This window comes from Cariama cristata, unplaced genomic scaffold (assembly GCF_000690535.1).
Source record: "Cariama cristata isolate BGI_N322 unplaced genomic scaffold, ASM69053v1 scaffold19126, whole genome shotgun sequence".
Lineage (NCBI taxonomy): Eukaryota > Metazoa > Chordata > Aves > Cariamiformes > Cariamidae > Cariama > Cariama cristata.
Window position 1 is genome coordinate 68227 of NW_009623005.1, and position 15358 is coordinate 83584.

Genomic DNA, 15358 nt, shown 5'->3' on the forward strand with positions numbered 1-15358 from the left:
TCCCATTTGCCTGTTATTGTTGAGATATTCCCTGTTCTCTGTGTACTGAAAATGAAGGAAACCCTCTACGTATTACTTCCTATGGTGCACAAGTATCCTGTCTACAATTCTTTTATTTCCTCCTCCTGGCACCCCACAAATCTTCAAAACAGCTAGCTGGCAGCTTAATTCAGACCAACTATTTGTTAGTACATAAAATTACTGCAGATAAAAAGCACACTTTAAAATCAGATTCTGTAATTCCATTAAGCCCCTTCTGTCTGCCTCATACATGTCCCGTTCTCCACAACTCCATCAAACTGAAGTCAGAAAAACCAGTGTGAAGTTTGGGACTGATGTTTTTGCATCTTTGCTTTTTCTTTTTCTCATACGAGAGGTAAGACAAACGTAACTTTATCAGTCTGAATACGCAGGACATCCTCTGTCTGTCCATTCAAATAACTAAACACTGCAAAGCCTTTTCTTGTGAGGTCTGATACAGACCAAATGTGAAAACCTTTCCACTCTGAAGGATCTCTTTCTAGATTATCACTATGGATACTCACATTATAGCTAAATCTTGAGAAACAAAGGTTTTATAGGTATAGAAGCCAAAAACTGATGGATGAAAAGGTAGGGGTACTGGGGGTTTGGGGGGTTTTGTCTAGCAACATCTCTAGGTTATGGCAGCACTTGTTGTGTTTTGATACGGTCTCAGACCCTGACCTTGGAAATAAATAAGTATTTTCCTTGCACACAGCATGCACTTTATGCCTTCTCTTGACAAAAACTACATTCATTAGAGGGTTTTCGTTTCCCCATTACTCACCCAGTTGGTACAATGATTGTATGATGTGTAACTCACTCCCACGGCTGAGCCCAGGGTTATGGCTTTACAACTACAACCTCTCATTTCTTCAATTTCTTGGGTTTTATTTCCCTCCTTCATTCCACTTTAATTATGCAGAAGGCTCAAAAAAGGTCTTGTTGGGTTGCAGGGGGTGGGGGGTGGGGAGTTGTTTGGGTTTTTGGAAGATAGATGATAGTTTTGCATAAGGCTATAGGACTCGGGTTCTTCCAGATAGCTCTGAGTACTAGAGGGAAGGTGAGATACACCGCAACTGTTTGAATACGGACTTAATAGATAAACAAGAAACTTTTTCTGCCTGAAAAAGCAAACATTTCTGACAATTCTATGGCAGTGCTAATGAGCAATCATAATGTCATCAAGCTGTCATTTCCAAGGGCTTACAAATATTCCTTTGAAAACCACAAAATGTGAATTCAAAGAAAGCAAAGCAGGGATAGAAAATGCAACAAAACCATCTCACCGCGGAGTTCCCCGCTGCTTTGCCACTCTTGTGATACCTCAGTGCCTGCAATGGGATCTCTGCTTACTAATACTTTCTCTTCCATAAAATTTCACTTGTTATTTTTGGTTGCAAAGAACTGTGAGAGCATTAACTGAAAGCAGTTATAAGAACAAACCTCCAGCTTGGGGGAATCCGGTAGCTGGCTTTTCACTTTTTGAGGCTGACAGGGCAGTAACCATGCTGCACAACGATGCTGGGTCCATTTTCCCAGTGCCAGCAGCGTGGGCCTATGGAAAGCTGCACTGGGAACTGTGGTGCTGGACCTGGCGGCTGCTGCTGCGGGGAACGGCTGGGGATGGGAAATGGCTTGGGACACCAAGTTTGGGGTTGGCTTTTAAACCGAGCAGCTTGCCGAGTTGCTGTGAGCTCTTCATCCTCCCCAGAGGTTCTTGCAGCTTCACGGTAACCTTCGCCTGCGTTTCTTCCCTGGTGCGGTAGGAGCAGGAGAAAGGGTGGGATTAGAGCGTAGGAAACGAAGCAGCTGCCTGTAAACAAAGCACTATTGACTATATGAAGCGATGGAAAGTAGAAATGCTTTAATCTCTTTCATTTACTAATCCGAAGTGATGTATTTGAGAACAGTAGGAAAGAAGTAGACAGAAGTGTGACTTTGAAGTCCAGCAAAGGTTTCTGTAGCTTCAAAGAGCTATTCTTCCCTGTGTTTTATCAGAGTGAATGCTTAGCCGGTATGCTGGGCAAAAGGGGGACGTTTTCTGATGATTAGCATAAAAGACAAGGCAGGAAGGCTCTTATTCATGGCTTTGACACTTATTGTGCAAGGGTCTTCAATACCGTCAGTGCTTTCATTCCCCAGTATTTGCTGTGGGTGTAATGTCTCCCGCACCTGGTGGGAAGGTGAAATCGGGAGTTACTGGTGATTGTTTCAGTCAGTCGGGTTTGACCGTCTGCTTTTCAAATCTGCTTTGACAGAAGAACAACAAAAGGTGGGAGCCTGTGAGGCATTTCCCTTTGCTCAGCCACCAGGAGTGGTCCTGGGGACCGGCTGGGACCAGGCGGGATAGCCCCGGCCACTCCTTTCCTCCCTGCCCAGGGTGGCTTGGGCTCTGCGGGAACCTCGCGGACCCTCCAAGTTCAACAGCTACTTTCTGTTGCCTGGAAGTCAGCGAATGAATTGCAGCAGGATCCCAATTTCATTCTTCTCTGAGATGGAGCAGGGAAGTGGAAACCTGAGCCTATCGGACCTAATCCTAAAGGCACTCTCCTTTACTCTTTCCTTTTTTTTAATTTTTTTTTTTTTTAATTGGTCAGCACTGCCGTTGTCTCCTAACTGTCCTCTGAGACTTACAAAGCATTTCCTGCTCATGGTGACTTCTCTGTGCTGTATCTGTTTTGTATTGAGCTAATTAAAATGTTTCCTTCTGAAGAGAATAGTGAACTGACTTACCCGATATTCAGACACTGATCCTCAGGGCATGACTCTCTTTTTGTTTTCACTGAGAATGTCTCTCTCCATTTGCATCACTCCCTTAACCCTTGAGGTGCTTTGGCCTTCCCCATCCACTACGGCCTTCAGAGGGTCTGGTCCACAGCCCAGAAATGACGGAATTCACCCCAAAGTTCCCAGCAAAGTTTGCATTATTTTATTCTTGTAAGAGGGACTTTTTTGCTTGCAAAGGAGCCTCAATCTGATGATGGAGGACTATAGGAATGTTCCTTTTTTTGACCCTTAGGGCTTTTGCTAAGGGGAGATCGCTTTATAAATAGCATTGCTAGATTCAGTAGAGATTTCAATAAGAGAAGGTTTAGATGCAAACAAAAAAACCCTGATGAACTGATGAAAAGCAGAGTTATGCTGTTTAACCAGGTTGTTTTCACTCAGGAGTAGAAGTTGGTGATGGAGGTAGCTGTGTCTTTGATGTAGCCGTGTTTATTTCCAAAGCGTGGTTAAGAAAAAAAAATAAAAATAAAAAAATAAGAGAGTCCTGTTTCCCTGAACCACTGGGGAATCCAACAACAGGACTCAGTTTATTTGCTTACAGTTCCAAAACGCTTTCCAGTCAGCATCCTGCCCAAAAAGCTTCCTTTCTTTGCTTTCTCTGACACAATTTCCAGTGGTTCCTTGGTGATTGCTTGGCTTTTTGGCTCCTTGTTGCCTTTTCTCGGCTCCTCGCGAGGCGCCTGCAGCCGCATGAAGCCCTCCTTTCACCCGAGCCTCGTTTGACCGCTCTCACCCAGGGCCGTGGCTCCAGGCTGGTTCCTCTGCAGCCCCTTTGCTGAAGCAGGAGAGCTGAACTTTCACCTCTGTTTATCCAAAAATTATAGGCTTTTTTTTCCCCTTGCATGCATTAGCACCAAGAAGCTTCCATCCAGCCGCCAGCACCACAGTGCAAACAGCTATTTCAGCTTTTGCAAGCTAAACTGAGTGCAAGGAGGTGCGGCTGGTTTCCTTGCAGGTGCTGAGCACAGTCCTTCAGCAGAGCAGAAGGCAATCCGTACCCTGCCCCAGTGCTCAGGACCCTGAAGGATCCATGCCCTGCATTTGTTTACTGGAGGGAGTTGATAAAACAGGGCTTTGTTCTCTCGAATTGCTTTATTCTGGGGGAAAAGGGGAAGGTTTGAGAACTCTCTTCTGACAGCAGCATGGAGTGGCTGGGTATAGTCGTTTGTTCCAGTGGTCTGGCCTCTGAGCGCCGGAGATGCACAGTTCCCTCCCGGAGCTGCTGGGCTCCCTGCTCTCCTTGGTGCACGTTCCTCAGCAGGAGATTTTGAAGGCACGACTGGAGTTTTCGTGTCATCTCTGTCACCTCCCCTTTGGGGGAAAATCATTAAAGGCTTGAAAAGTATTCAGTGGTGTATAATGAAAGGATGCGTGAGGAAGCACAGCACACAGCTATGCTGGTTTTCAGAAAGAACTGCTGAGGGTAAATCTGCACTGACGTGTTTAAATAAATAAGAAATTACTTTGCAATGCAAATATGTCAAATCTCAACTATTGAGTGATGTAGTGAAGTTTCTTAGAAATCAGATTTCTAATAATGAGATAAGAGAAGGGGAATGACATTTTGGCATTATCTAAGGGATTCTGCTTTTACTGCTAGATATGGTGATTTCCATTTATCATGTAAAAGCAAATGCTGGGGCAGAAGATGGTGAGTTTCAATAAATTAAGATGGGAGTATTATTAGATGAAAATAAGAGCTTCCATTGTGGCTATCTATTTATAGGTGTAATAGGTACTCAAAATATTATGAGATCATCTTAGGCATGGAGAAAGCAATCTGCTCTGTTGCTAGCATGCGCCTTTGTCTTGGGGCTTAGGGACTGATGAACGTCCCTCAATTTCACTTGCCAAGATAAAGAGACTTTCCTCTTTCTACCAAACCAAACCCTTACAAATAATTCAGAAAACTTTCCTTGCCGCCGGGGTCAGCTAAGGCTAGTTTGGCTCCGAAGCGGTGTGGATCTTTACCCCCTTTGATGGGACTGAACTGAGAAGATGGTGCATTAGAGGAAGTCTTGCAGAGCCACTGGCTGTTCTCGTGAATAAACAGCTCCTCTTTTCAAGGAGAGAATTTGCCTTTTGTGAAAGGTGGTAGCTCCTCTTCCCTGAAACTAAATCAGATCCTTATTTACGGAGGAGGAGCAATGTGTGAAGGAGCAGAGTGAGTCTTTGCACGCAGGCTTGACCTGGAAAGACCTGCTGAGGCTGGATGTGTGCTCCAGGAGCCATCCTCACCCACCCCGGCCCGTGGAAGGGACAGGTCACTGGCATCTCATTTGTGATCCTGGAGCACTGTGTGAGCCATCAGGCTGGGGCCACCAAATCATCTGCGTACACCTGGCCAGCAACACTCAGACATTGGTAAATAAAGCCCCGATACTCAAATATGCTCTAAGTGGAGTTAGCTGCAGCCTGCACGGATACATCACGAACCTTGGCATAAGCATGTATGGCTGCAAGCAGCCACGCTGTAAGTGCCAAGGCAGTACCACGATAACTGAGTCCCAAATTGTTTTGCCACGCACTGCTCTCCCCAGGAAGCAATCTTCTCTCACCCTCTGTTCCAGAAGCAACACACCCTCCTACAGTGCACCCTTTCCTCAGGAGCTGGCCCAAGGTTTGGGTAAAATTGCCTTAATTCCTGCTCTTGTGCCTCAGCCATGAGATCACAGGCTGGAGGAGTGCAACCATCTTACAGCTGGGAGTGCATCCTCTCTCTGGCACAAGCTGCAGCGCTTGGGCACGGTGAAGTGTTTCGATCGCTGCTTCTCAGAAACTGGGAGGCACAGGTTTTCCAGATATTTTTTTTTCATTACAATACTCTGAATGAAAGTGAATGGGTAGTTGTGTTCAGGCATTAATTCTGTTTGTCCGTCTGTGTACAAGCTGAGCTCCTAACTCCAGAATTTGAAAGACACTGATTTTTATCAATTGACCTAACCCCAGTCAAGGAGGAGTCTCATTTTTTGTCTCAAAGGCTTAAAGTGAAGTGTATGCTCAGCCTCCTCCTCCCTTCCTCCCTCCCATGTTTTTCTTTTAAAATTCAGAGGCTTTGAACCCCCTAAATTACCAGGTTCGTTTCCTGCCTGTGTTTTATTTTAGCTTTCAGAATGCTAGTCAGGGAAAGAAGCTGGAAAAGTGCTACGAGGGGGAAATATCCTTATCACTGAGCTGTGAACTTTGGACTTCCCATCCTCTGGGTTTTACTGTTCTGTTCATATCGGGGAGCAATACAAAAACACCCAATTGTCTCCTCTGAAAGAAAGATTAAGGACTGTTATTAAAAACCCCAAACTTTTCTTGCAAATTCTTCTGCAGTGAGCTTATTTTACGTTAAATCCTATCTCTTCCAAACAGCTGCATCTTTAGATTAAGTATGTTGTTCATCATTCATTTTACTTCTGACATTGTTTTTTTTATCTGCTTAGAGCTATATTTGAATTTTTCTCATGGAAGTTTGCCACTGAGCTTAAAAGAAGTAGATTTTAGCCATAAATGGAAGCCAAAGTGATAAATATATTTTTTAAAAGATTTGCAGTGTAAAATATATAACTTATTTCCTAATTCTTAATATAGTTTGTAGGAATCAGATCTCACATTACAAGAAGCTGAAAGCATGTATCATTGCAAGCTGAAAGTCTAAGTTATGCCACATTTATATACAACCCTTTCCTAAGCTTATATTAAAGTGTCTTTATAATCGTGACTTCAAGTACAAAAAAAAAAAAAGCCGTAACCAAAGGCTATTTTTCACAAATCTGAAACAAACAACAGGGATAGAAAAGTCCTTAACTTGTCATCTGCAGTGGCACAATGAGAATTACAATGTGAATTATAACTCTTTCCACTGCAACAGTTTGGAGGAGTAGCTCACATAGTAATTGCTTTCCAAACACTTGGAAATCATCTTTCTCACTTTAAACGGAAACATTCGCCTCTCCCATCCCAACCATCGTATAGTTCAAGCAAGAGCAATGAGATCTGCCTGTATAGAAAAAACATTGCTAATCTCCATTGAAATGCACAACTCGAGCCCGTCCCCGGCTAGTTTTATCCCACAGATTTGCCTGAGCCTTCAGATTTCAGAAAACACTACAGTCCTTTTGTCAGAGCTGCCATTAAATCTGGATGCTTTTCTGCCGAGTTAGAAAGTGAGGAAATAGAAACTTACCACGGCAGAGAGGCCAGGGCTGAGACCATGCCCACAGCTCGGCAGATTTCAGCCCGATTCCTCCCTGACAGCCCACATTTCTCCTTTTTGTGTGCGTGTAACGCAAGCCGAGCGAGTCCCACACGGAAGATCTGCGCCCTCGACTTTCTCCAAGTTTACCCGTTCATCTTGAAAACCTAGAGCGACTGGGAGTCGTCTGCCTTCCTTTGTTCGGAGAGGAAACCAAACTGCTGAACGCTGCGGCCATCGTGTCTTGGGAAACGGGCCACAAGAATGGGCCCAATGTCTGGGCAGGGGCGGTGGGCAGGGGGAACTCTTGGGGGTCTCGGTTAGGAAAGGCTTTCCATTGGGCAGGGCTGTAGCGTTAGTGCCTGAGCCCGCCCCGCGGGCTGCTGGGTCCCTCTCACGGGGCTGTATTCCCTTCCCGAGCATCACCCAGCCCAGCCATCTCCCTGGTCAGAATGAGCAGCTTAAGGACAACCGACAAGGGGTAACAACACGGATTTCCTGAGCAATTAGTTGGCAGGGAGAGCCTGCCTGCGCCTCCATGCCGGGGATGGTAATGAGCAGGGGAAAAGCTGTTTAAATCTCGGATTTTCCTTTGCACGGCTGTAATTGTTTTTTCTTTCCAATTAAAAAAGTGAGGGAGGAGCTGGGAATCAGGAAAGCGTTGGGTAACACTAGGAAGCTGCAAAGCAAAGCTGGCCGTAAAACTAAAATATCTTTCTAAACAGATTTAGAAAGGGGTGGTTGTTTTTTTTAGGTTGGGGTTTGGTTGTTTTATTTCTTGTTTTAAATCTTCTCAAAGGAGCTGACTAGAGCAGTCTGGACTCTTGTCCCCCAGCAGTTTGCTCTGAAAGCCCTGGGTTCCTGCTGGAAAACCTGTAGGCTTTCAAATGTTTAGGGACATAATTACAAATACTCCAGGGAAGCGTGGCTGCTTTTGCCTGTGTAGCTCACCCTGAGAGCTGCTGCCGCCTTTCTGTGAATCTGCCTCCCAGCAGAGCCGCTAGCTAAAAGCTTTTTATTTTTATCTCTTACCTTTAATAGCAGCCCTTCGGCTAGGGAAGAGGATCTTCTGGCAGCAGCAGTTAATGCAGCAGACGGCTTATTTTCCTCAGCCTGTTTATGCTGTGGAGCAGCTGGTGCCCTTTTCTTTCTTTTTTCAGCCCTCTCCAGTTCCATAGGTTTGAAATCCTGAGTCTGCTTTTAAAGCCCAGCCTCCCACCTAACGTGTCTTGCTCGCATTGTGTTTGTCTCTCCTTTTCCTCCGCTCTTCTTGGCTGTTCCCACAGGCAGCCAAGGCCAGTAAACAACTCATTGTGAAGCTGGAACTAATGTTATTCCTTGGGCTGGTGGCTGATGCAGTGGTCTCTGACTCGCTTTTGCAGCACGCCCAGCTGCCACAGGCTTTTATCCAGTCGATGCAAATAACTTCCTGAGTATCTCGTGTAACAGCCCAACTCCAGTCTGCAAAACCTCATCCTCTGAGGGCTCACGGTTTAATAAAACCTATAAAAACCCGAGCGTGGATTTGGATTGAAAATGGTGAAGGTGCAGGTGTTTCCTGCTCCTAATGGTCAAAGGTCCATTTTCCCTTTTTCAGCTGGTAAAGACGACAGACAATCTGGGTAAATTGTGAAGGGATGGCCAAAGACAAACGTACGAATGTGAGGGTGAGCGTGGGGGCTGGCAGAAGGCTCAAGACCCAAAATGCACCAGTATCACCAGTGAATTTGCATACAGAAATCAGCCTGAGCCCTTCATGGCTTGTGGGCATTTTCAAGCTGGCTGCATGGAAATCCTGATCCCTCGGGTACATTGCAACTGCTTTTCACACCCTGGGGTGCATTCTTATGCGAGCGTGAGTGCTCTCAGTGGGGAGCGATTAAACAACACCTCTGCATTTGAAATCACCCTTTTTAGGGAAAAGAGTGTGGTTTGGATGGTTTGTAGCTGGGTGTACTGGTACAGATTAGAATGAGCACACAGAAATCTTTTGCAGATTAACATCTTGTGTGTCAGCCTTCAAAACTAGCGGGGCAAACCCATTAGAGAGGAGACTGACTACTCCTTGAAGATTAAATACAGCATAAATCTTAAAATAAAACAAAACTTCTGTGCTTCTTGCAGTATTTAGCCAGAACATGGCAATTGTGCCAACTTTGATGCTGTTGGAATTTAACCAGGCAGCTGTACCTATCTGGGATGTTTGCTTTCTCTGTAGAGTTCCCGGTTTAATTAAACACTCCTAACAAAGGTCTTCAGCTGTTGTGAACTTCAAGGGCTCTCAGGAACTCCTCCTTATAATGTTACCTCCAACCTAACAGGAGACTGGGGATGATATTTTTGCCCTTTATGGAGACCATCCTTCTAAAGCATCGCAGTGGTTCCAACTCCATATCCATGCATGTTTGCCATTGAATTCAAAAGTATCTCTAGTGAGCTGCTTAATCAGTCACCTGTTACTTTGGGCTTTTTCCTTTTAAAAGGAGCATCTTTTTCTGTTGTCTATAGCTAAAACTAGAAGCTGGAAAATTATAATCTCTAGGCTGACCCATGATGCTTCTCTCCAGGCTCTAAAGATCATTAAAAAAAAATCCCAACCTTTTCCCCTGTGGAACATAAAAGGGTTTTGGTATTAACAAGAAGGAAAATGTCCCCAGAGCAATATATTCCTGCTCCCCTCCAAGGCACCTTTCACAAAGCAATACACATAGGCCTTTATCCTTCCGCGCACCAGTTTAAATAGGTCAAATGGTGTGCTATCAATGTACTCTGTATATTTTTTTTTCATAAATAAAGTACAAACATTTCCAACAAAGTACCCTTAACATAGGTTTATTTGCCAAACATGAAAAAAAGGAGGTCGCTGCCTCTCTTCTTGGTTACAGTTACAGGCAAGTGTTTTCTTTAAAATGGAAAAACAATGAATAGACTCCTGGGCTCTTCATCTCTCCTCTCTGCGCAACTCATTTGCTGTCCCCACCCTGATCCCATGGTGTTCATCTTTGACTTGGGACAGGGTGGGATTTAGTGAGCTCTCCTTCTTAAAACATTGGCAGTACATCAATAATCTCCAGTTATTTTGGAAAACAAGGGGAACTGGACTGTTATCTTATTGGAAAGCACGGTTGCTGAGAAGGCATAACACGTTTAAGCAAAAGTTTTACCCCCTGTTTACAGTGCTCAAATTTTCTGCTTGTGCATAGAAACCCTCCTGATACGATACTTATGTTTGGGGTTGTGTACTGTGTCAGTGGTTTGGCGGCTTTTGGACTGGCATATGAGATTTCCCTTGATTTCAGTCAAGCAGGAATATCTGAATGTGAGGAAAACTTTTGCCCAGAAGACTGGCATGTTGCATTTCTGGATGATTAATACTTAATTCTTCTGCTGTCAAACATACTATTTTCAGTCATTTGATGCTTTATTGTGCCAAGATTCCTACTTCAGGGTACTCACAAGCACTCAAAAGGAGCCAAAGAGCAGAAACCAAATCAAAATTGCATTTTAAAGGCCACTAGAATATACATATGACAGAGACATTAGCTTTTCCCTTTCCTCCTCTATTCGTTGGCGAGGCTTGTTTCCTTCCTTTGCTTTCCTACAACAGCCGACTTAATTTGTCATTTGGCAGCTAAATGTTGTGTGGCTTTAGTTCACCCTGGTACGGCAGCACACCTCAGATATTCTGAGGCCCCATGGAGCCCTCGCTCGCGTAGAGCAGAGCCTGTGAACAAGGTGCTGTTAGGCTGCAGTGGTAAAAATGGACCATCCAGGAGCAGCTTCGCAGCACCAAGGTGGTTTAGGGACCGTGCTTGGGGAAGCGGGTAACCCCATGTTGCCAAAATGGGACTTTGAGCTTACCAACTCGGTAATTTAGAAATTTTGGCTGTCTACAATACATCCTTTTGGTGTCCTGTGTCATTTGCTCATCCTATGAAGCACACAGCTTCTTAAGGTCTCACGCTTTTAAAGCACCAGGACTACAGCTCCTGTGGAACAAGGTTAAGGTCTGGGTGACCCCAAAGGAAACATTTGGATGATTAAACCAACAGGTTCAATTCTGTTAGAAAGGAGTATTTCGTTTAGATGTTCTTCAGTAATACTGATGTTTTCCGGTGGGGTGGAGGGGGGAAGTGACTTTACAGAAGCCACAGTCTGTGCTGGAAAAGGTTTTAAAGGAAAATTCCTGAGCAGATATAGCAGAACCCTTTAGGAGCTCACTAATGCTGCAGTGTTTACTAGTACTTAATGGTTTGTCAGTGCTTCCATTTGAAATCCTTTTTGAAGAGTTTTATAACAAAGCCATAAAAAATCACTTTGGAATCAAATGGAAATGCAAAGCCCCATCCTGTTTATTTTTTTAAAATATGCATTTAGAAAAACCTCTTTAAATCATTTTAAATGCTGTAGAGAGATGGTAAAAAAAAAAAAAGAAAATAGCAAGTGCCCATTTGAATCAGTATCCTTCCTATTTGAAGATGGTTTCATTTAAAAACCTTGGTTTGTTAATTTACCGGCACTTAAAGCTCTATTAGTTTCCTATCCAATGGGATATTTTGCTAATAAATGACAGGATACTTCTTCTCCAAAGGTTTACTCAAATTGAAGATTTTTGGGGGTAGGGGAAAGTGCTGCTCATGCCAGCGGAGCGACTGAGTGTCCAGAAAGTCCCCGCAGCTCTCGGTGGTGACGGTTTTCTAGTGAACACAGCCTGCTAAAACACGAATGCGGTCCATCCGGGTAAGGATTGGGTTAACCGATTAACCTGTGATTTGTTCCTCTGACTTTTTAGATGCATCCAATAGCAACTATTTGCATTCTCATGAGTCCTGAGGGCCTTTCTTTATTAAATGCAGTTAAATTGAAGCAGAGGTACTAGATTATGAGGTCTGAAATGTGTTTCATCCTATAAAAAGCAAAAAAAAAGTTCGTACTGTCTGCTAGGTCAGGCAAATAGAAACCTCCAGTGGCACCAAGTGCCTGAACCTGAATGTTTCTCCAAACCATGCGTTTTTTCCTAAACCTTTGCTTTTCTTTGCTAGGTAGTGTCATCAGTAAGCTAGAAGAATGTCTGCTTTAGACAGTGTCCTCTCCATGCCTCAAGGCATGCCTCTCTCCTTTTGCTTTCCATGTTTTGCAGTAATTTAACCGGGCTCTTCCAAGTGTGTCTCAGTAGTTTCAGAGTCTTTAATTTTTCTTGTCAATGGGGAAGGGATTCATTTTGCAGACTCCCTGCTCATTAGTCATTTTCCCCGTAACGTGGAGCAATTTCCAATTTTGCATGACCCAATCTAGCCCATAATGTCTCCCTTCAGAAACTGCATCCAGGAATTACTTCAGGCAAGAAAGAAATACCTGATTATTCTCTCCTCCAGAATGAGTTCAGAAACTTGCTCTGTCCTAATTTGGCATGGGGTCTGGGTTCGTCGATTCTTTTTACCCAGTTGAAAGAGACTGCTTTTCAGTTCTGCATGCTTCAGAGTCCCCGCTTTAATAAACAGGCGGTAATGTACACCATTGTTTTGACAAGAGGCACTAGTTATGCCGAAATCTTATCCCCTGGAAAATGGAGCAGGTGTTTTCCAGCCAAGCTGCTGGGCTGCCTGTGTGAGCCACCGCCAGCAACCGCTGATGAGGAGCTTGAGTTCAGAGTTAAGGGACGTTGATCCTGTCGTGATGGAGGTTGAGGTTTGAACATGTCCAAGGGGAAGCTGGAACAGCTGCCTTTGTCTTCCCATGGTGGGGAACAGAGCAGGTTTTAATGAAAAGCGGGTGAAATAGAGTTGGTTTATTCTTTTTCTGAATCCCAGTGATAGCCAACCAATGGTTCCTATTCCAGGCACGGTGAAGCCTGGTTTTTTAGCAAAAATAGCCCAGTGTGACTGGTGTGACTGGACCTGCGGCGGCTGTCGGTGTCAGCAGGAGGTACCGTACCTATATTTCATACAGCACAGCTTCCCTGGGCAGAGGCTGTGGGGCGACTGTAGTCAGACCATAACATGGCATCAGTAGGTGCTGACGTTTTACTGGAGTAAACTGAGTTTCACCAAATGAATTGGGAAGGGTGAAGAGTTACCATGCCAGGAGGAGCCAGTGCAGAGCAGTTAATGAAGCGAGGAAAGAACAACAGACGGTGCCAGCGCAGGCTGACTTCCCCGTGCAGTAGCAGGGACAGCATCTCGGAGCACGGCAGCGGAGGGATATTAAGTTTCAACAAAACAAACCCAAAGGACATGAGAAACCGGCAAATGTAGTCTGTGTTCTGATGGCAAAGAATCGCAGAATCATTTAGATTGGAAAAGACCTTTAAGATCGTCAAGTCCAATCGTTAACCCAGCACTGCCAAGTCCAACCATGTCCCTAAGCACCACATCCACATGTCTTTTAAATACCTCCAAGGACGGGGACTCCACCACTTCCCTGGGCAGCCTTTTCCAGTGCCTGACAACCCTTTGGGTGAAGAAATTTTTCCTAATACCCAATCTAAACCTCCCCTGGTGCAACTTGAGGCCATTTCCTCTTGTCCTATCGCTTGTTACTTTGAGTTTGAAAGGAGCCTGAAGCATCTAAAACAATTAAAGGCGCAACCGGGCAGGAGGTTGCAATTCTGCTGTGCATGAATAGAAGGAAGAAGCAGCTGAATATCAGGAAACGTTTTCTAACAATGCGGACTATTAGGCTTCGGTGGAGACTCCCGAGGGAAGTGGTAAAAGCCCACACGGGCTGAATAATAGAAAACTAGACAAAACCATAATGTTACATGTACTGGAAAGAAATCCTTCGGTACAATTCACAATACCTAGTGAACATAGCATTGCTGTTATTAATGGTGTCTTTAAGATGCATTTTTTGACGCACAGATATAGAAAAGTTCTTGCAAGCGAGGAGGCCATGAGCTTTCCATGCAGGTCTTCTCCCTGCTAGGCAGGCGGTAGAGAAGGGGGAGAGGGGACGCGTCACCCGTCACAGCCTTGCATTTCCCAACAAGGCGAAGCGGTTGCCTTGGCTATCCCTGTCCCTGGGAAGAGGCCCGTTTTTTGCATTTTGATAAGAAATCTGAATTGACCCAGGCCCCACTCCCTCTAGAGGGCAGCTGCTTCCCTTAGAACCGCTTGGGAGAGGGATCTCCCCACCAGCGTGTTCTGGTTCCCACTTTACATGCAGTGAGTTTGCAGGGCTTGCAGGACTTTGGCTGTGCCGCGGACCGCAGGGTGCTGCCAGACGATTCACAGCCCCACTGGGCTCCCCGCACCTTCGGCACTGCGCCAGCCTCCACGGCTGTATCACCGCTGGAGAACGGAAACAGAGCTGAATTAGTAAAATTCATCATGCTCTGTAACTTCACTGCCTTGGGAGCCTCTGGCAGCATCACAACATAGCACAGCATAGCTGTTATCAGAGAATTTATTGTTGAAGGAAATACGCTAGTATGGATGAAAAATTAAATATTTCCAATTTTGATTAGCATCCAAGCCATGGCATCACCTTGGAGTTGGTACAGCCTGCAGTTCCGCCCTGCCTTCTCAAAGCAGATGACCCTTTTGAGTATCTTAACCCAAAAGACGACAGTTTTGAGCACAGCTAATGCCTGGCTCCGCAGCAAGGTGAGTGCCATGGCACGGGGCTGCGCCGCACACCGAGGTCCAAACCTTGGTGCTGTACTTCTTTCCTAGGGACTGTGTTAGTAAAGCGTATTAACGGAGCTAATCTTGCCAAGCCGTGTGCTTTTCTGTTGCACAAACTTACAGTCGGACAGTGTTATGCAAATCAAAGCGGTATTATTTGTGTTGCACCATCACTTAACTCCTGCTCTCTACCAACCCATTGTTGATAGTACTTTGGCATCGCGTCAATCTGATTGCAATTAAGCTTTTTACAAAGCGTCATTCAAGGCTGTCTGTGCTGGTTTTGATTGTTAGTGCTCTGAAAGGTTCTCTACAATGGATGTTCCGGGGAATATGCTACCAACTGTGTTGGTAATGCCCCTGTCTGATAGTTTTGATAAATTTTTTGTGACTCATGGTGGCTATTTTGGTACTAATTTGTTTGTTTTTCTGACTGAAATGTGGTTTCTGAGGGGAGAAAAGTACATATTTAATGCCCTAGGGTTATGCATTTTTTTTCTGAAGCCTTTTTCCATCCACAAAAGACTTCCTTAAGGTTTCTTCTACCAGAAACTCCAAAAAATGCCTGTGTTCCTAAAGAAAGTAGGATGTTGTGTGTAAAAGAGCAGTAAAGAGGAAAGATTCTGATATAGATATCAAGGCGTGTGTTGCCAATACATAAACGTAAAAATAAAATGGAGCCTGCGTTTCATTTTGGAAATGAAGTATATTTCCAGCTAAAATTTGCTGCCTTGGTTCA

The 15358-nt window shown here is 44.7% G+C and overlaps 1 protein-coding gene across 1 annotated transcript in view; it reads right to left on the reverse strand.

Moving 5' to 3' along the window:
- The window catches only part of LPAR4 (lysophosphatidic acid receptor 4), a 13245-nt gene extending 4907 nt beyond the window's left edge, over positions 1-8338 (reverse strand). The window contains exon 1 of the mRNA XM_009702575.1: positions 8027-8338. The gene's annotated coding sequence lies outside the window, so the exon portion shown is untranslated. The remainder of the gene's footprint in view (positions 1-8026) is intronic.
- Positions 8339-15358: the final 7020 nt, after the last annotated feature.